This window comes from Scylla paramamosain, chromosome 42 (genome assembly GCF_035594125.1).
Source record: "Scylla paramamosain isolate STU-SP2022 chromosome 42, ASM3559412v1, whole genome shotgun sequence".
NCBI classification, from domain to species: domain Eukaryota; kingdom Metazoa; phylum Arthropoda; class Malacostraca; order Decapoda; family Portunidae; genus Scylla; species Scylla paramamosain.
In genome coordinates, this window is record NC_087192.1 from 7,997,405 (window position 1) to 8,002,500 (window position 5,096).

Genomic DNA, 5,096 nt, shown 5'->3' on the forward strand with positions numbered 1-5,096 from the left:
TAAATGAAGATATTCGTCTTTGTAGCACAAAAGCCCCTAATGTCATTCAGAAAGCTGTAATTGTCATCACTGCAGTGTGTAAATTTAGCACCGGTACACAGAAAGACATTACATATGGCAGCTCGCAGCAATAACTGCATAACGAATCAGAAAGTGGAGAAATTAATCCGCTTAGTATTAAAAAAAATATTTTGAACACGTGTAAACTTAGATTTAAGCTTTCAGGCGCGAAAGATCAAAATAAAAAAAATAAAAAAAATGTGGCAACTTGCGAAATAAACCGATTAGAGAAAATGGAGACATTCACTTTACTTCGATATACGTAAATGCATTTTTTATAACTTTCCATAGATCCGTATTTGTGTAGGACAGTATATATATATATATATATTGTTTTTATAGAATGGCGCTTTATAGGAACATTTTTGTCTCACCTAGAACCGTATATTCATTTCAATCGTATTTCACAGAACCGTATTTTTATATAAATCGGTATTTTTGTTGGAACTGTACTTTAAACATTCGTATTGCTACATAGACCTGCATTCTTATTTGAACGACTAATTTTAACTTGTTCTCATGGAAGACATAAGGAGTTGTCGAGGGTGTTCTCATGATTATGGTGTTAATGTAGCAACAATTCTGCATCAGTAGCGGGAAAAGAACATGAAAAACCAGACTAATCGTATGTATTTTCCTTTTTCTTTCTTCTTTTTTTCTTCTTTTCTTTCATTTACTATTTTTTTACATCTCAGGTAAAATACAAACAAAAACTTGCCTAGAAAGGTTCACAATCAAACGAAGAAAAAATTAACCATAGGAGTTATCCAATTTAATACTTTTATTCATTTATTTATTCTATTTATTCATATATTTAATCGACCAGTTTATTTATCTATTTTTTTTTCTAGAAGTGCCTTGATACTCTGAAAATTATCGTAATGAGAGCCAACAGTGTATAAAAAATACGAGAGTTGGAGTGAGCGTTTCCCTCTTCTCCACTCAGTTGCCTTCCAGGGGCCGGCAGGTAATATACCGACTGGACAGGTGTTAATTACTTGTGCGGGACTTTTGTTTGCCCACCACCGCCTAGTTAGAGCGAGTGTGGCGAGGGGAGGTGAACTTTATGCAAGGGATGTGGAAATTTACTGCAACGGAAATGTTTCGGTGTATTAATCTGTAAATAAACTTTGGGAAGGGTGGTGATGCATTGAACACACACACACACACACACACACACACACACACACACACACAATGACTATTTTAATACTGCCTTTGTAGTGGAAAGTATATACTAAAGAGAAAAGCAGTGTAAAATTCATTGTCTATCGAAGAATGTCAACGCATTGCATCAAACGTGTCCACCAAACACACTCTTATAAAACACAGAATACTTTGGCAACGTTATATTGCTAAGGTCCAGGCACTGTGAGTCTTTTCAGCCGCCAAGATTGTTACATGAATACTGCGAGGCTCACGGCACGGCAGCGTAGATAATCTTAACTTGCCTGGACGTACTCTCGCAGAAGGAAGATGAAAGTGCTTTGACGCATAAAAGTATTTCTCCAAACAATGTCTCTCTCTCTCTCTCTCTCTCTCTCTCTCTCTCTCTCTCTCTCTCTCTCTCTCTCTCTCTCTCTCTCTCTCTCTCTCTCTCTCTCTCTCTCTCTTATCCCAACTATTATTTCATATATGTGTTTTATTTGGTTTTCTTTTTTTTCCCCTCTATTTTTCTCCTTATATAAAACTAAACTGTCTAATCTTTAAAGTAGTACTCATATATACTTTTGTTTAACCTTATTTGTAATGGTAGTGGTTGTACTGTGTTGTTGTTGTTGCTGCTGTCGTTTTATGCAGTCGTCGTTACAAATATTACACCAAGCAGCCAATATTCCTGCCACGGAAAAAATATGACCTCGAGAATGACGCTATAAAAAGTCAAATTATCACCCGCCTAGTTAGATTACACGCAATGCTTATAAACCAGCGATATTGGCGGAGCGCGGTGCAAACGTGTAGCTCAATGGCGCGGTGCACTTGTGTGTGTGTGTGTGTGTGTGTGTGTGTGTAGTTCGCGGTACGTAAAGGGAAGCGGAAATAGAACACACTACAAGAGTGACAGAGGCTTACTATTGAGTGCATCCCCGCCCACTAAACTATCTATACCACTGTGCCTTGTTCTCCGTGTCAGCAGTCAAGGACTTTCTCTCTCTTTGTACTGCCATCATAAAGGGAAGCGAGAACAGAACACACTACAAGAGGCACTTTACTACAGAGTGCATCCCCTTCCCTCAAACTATACTTCTACTTTGAGGTCGTCAGCAACAAAGGACCGCCTCTCTTCTCTGTCTTGCATGGCTTGTATCGATTGTACTGCCTTCGTAAAGGGAAGAAGGAACAGAACACATCAGAAGCCACTTTGCTACTGAGTGCATCCACGACTCTTGCTGTACCTTATCTCACCGCTTTCAGGAACCACGGCCCCCTCCACTCCTCTCTGCCTTATGTATGCGCTGCAGACATTCTTCCACTTGTCAACTTCACTAAGCCGTCCGTATATTTTTCTTTTGCCTTCGTCTCCCTCTCCTCTGGTACTAGATTATACTCAGCCGCTGCTCCTACTCAGGGTCGTTTTGTCTTGTCTAGGATGCCGCTGGTAGTCGTATTGCACCGCCTCTGGTGTGTAATGATGCAAAGTTCTGTAGAAATTCAACTTATTAGATCTGTACAGAGTTGATGAGTTGTATTTTCGATTTTTACATTAAGTTTCTATTCGTAGGTGCTATAATTGTCTTCTTAGTTATTCTCTTCTTTTGTATCTTCATCGTTCTCATTCTGCTACTCCTCCACCTCTTTCTCTTCCTCCTCCTCCTCCTCCCTCCTCCTCCCACATCTCATTCAGTTCTTCCCGATCCTCCCCTTCATCATCATTTATCACCTTCATTATCAGTTGGTTTTAATCGCCTTGTCTTCCTCGCCCTTCGCTCAAGACACTGCGTAATTAATCATGAGGTCTTTTCTCAGCCTTCGTTGGGCTCAAACCGAGCGCGAAAAGAAAAGAGCTTAAGTGAAAGTAGGCGAAGGAAATATTTCTTCTCTCTCTCTCTCTCTCTCTCTCTCTCTCTCTCTCTCTCTCTCTCTCTCTCTCTCTCTCTCTCTCTCTCTCTCTCAGCCACACACCGCAGTTTTATATTCTTGTTATTTATTCTTGTTATCATAAAATGCACAAGAAGGATTTCATAAATATCGTGGAAGTCTTTTTTGGTTTCCCTGATGCAGCTCTGCGTGGCTTTGCTGGCAGGAGGAGGAGGAGGAGGAGGAGGAGAAGAGGAAGAATAAGAACAAGAACAAGAACAAAACAAAGAAAACAACAGAGAGAAAGAGGAGAAAAATAAAGAACAGGAGAAAGAAAAGTAGAAGGAAAACGACTAGGAGGAGGAGGAGGAGGAGGAGGAGGAGGGGGATTACAAAAGAATGAAGAGGATGAAAACGAAAACGAGGAAGAAGAAAAAAAAGAAGAATGAAGAGAAAGACGAAAAAAAGTAAAGAAAAAGAAAAGACAAGAAGAAGAAAGAAAGAAAACGCTACTATTGATAGGGAAAATAAAAATAAGTAAATAAATAACCAACTTGAATGAAATATGAAGAAAAAAGCAATACTTAGAAAATTATGAACTGACAAACATCTTGCCACACTCAAGAAGGAAAGCGGACGAAAAAAATAAATAAATAAATCAGAAAAAAGACGTACCCATCGTAACTAAAGGGCAACATACCACTAAGCAAGAACACTAGAAAGTAACGTAGTATATTTTTGGCAATAAACCTCGATATTGGAAGCGAAACAGATCCCTAGAAGAAAGATTATGCAGCGTAAACATGAAGCTACAACGCATAAAGGCCTCCTCCTCCTCCTCCTCCTCCTCCTCCTCCTCCTCCTCTTTTTTTCTTTCTCCTCTTCTCCTTGTTCTTCCTACAGCTCCTCTATCTGCTCCTCCCCCTTCTCGTCTTCATTTTCCTATTTCTCTCACTCCCATTACTTTTATTTGGTCTTTTTCTTATTCTCCTCTTCCTCCTCCCTTTCTTCTTCTTCTTCTTCTTGTTCTTCCAGCTCTTCCTCCTCTTCTTTCTGCTATAACTACGTCTTTTCCTCCTCCTCCTCCTCCTCCTCCTCTTTTTTTCTCTTCATCACTCTGACTATCTCTTCTCGCTCTTCCATCCATCTCATACAAATCTCTCTCTCTCTCTCTCTCTCTCTCTCTCTCTCTCTCTCTCTCTCTCTCTCTCTCTCTCTCTCTCTCTCTCTCTCTCTCTCAACCTCCCCCGCCTACACGCAAAGTATGTATACGTATAAGCCTCCTGGCCGGAAAGTGTTAGGTCTCACAGCCTCACTCTCACGCACAGCAAGCCAAGTCAATAATAATTTCTGTATTTGCGTCATGTATCTTAAGCATTTTTTCCTCCGTGTCCCTGCAAGGTCGTAAAGAGACGGAGTTTACGGGCGAGATCTTGGTCACATGGGGGCTGGAGAGAGAGAGAGAGAGAGAGAGAGAGAGAGAGAGAGAGAGAGAGAGAGAGAGAGAGAGAGAGACAGAGGGAATGTTTTTTCTCTTCTTTTTCATTTCTCGTGGGGAAAAAAACACGCAGAAAATGTTGAAATGTTTTTATTTTCTCTCTGTCTTGTATTAGATGGTTTTACAAAGGGTGAGGAAAGGAGGAGGGTTTGGATGGAGCAAGTGACTTTGTGAGGGCGAGATATAAGGAGATAAACAAGATATGAGAGATGAGAGAGCGAGACACAGACAGACAGACACACAGACAGACATATTGGAATAGGCTACATTACTAGAGAAAGAAAGAAAAGAAAATAACAAACAGAAACAGAAGGTATACAGGAAAAAAATAAATAAAAGAGGAAAAGAGAAAGGGAAAACTGAAAACATGAGAAAAGACGAACAGAGACAAGAGAAACAAAGAGAAAGAAAGGGGAGTGACAAAGAGACAGAAAGGATAAGATAAAAAAAGAAAGAAAGATTGGATAATGGAAATAGAGGGAAGGGTGACATATAGAGAGACGGAGGGAAGGAAGGAAAA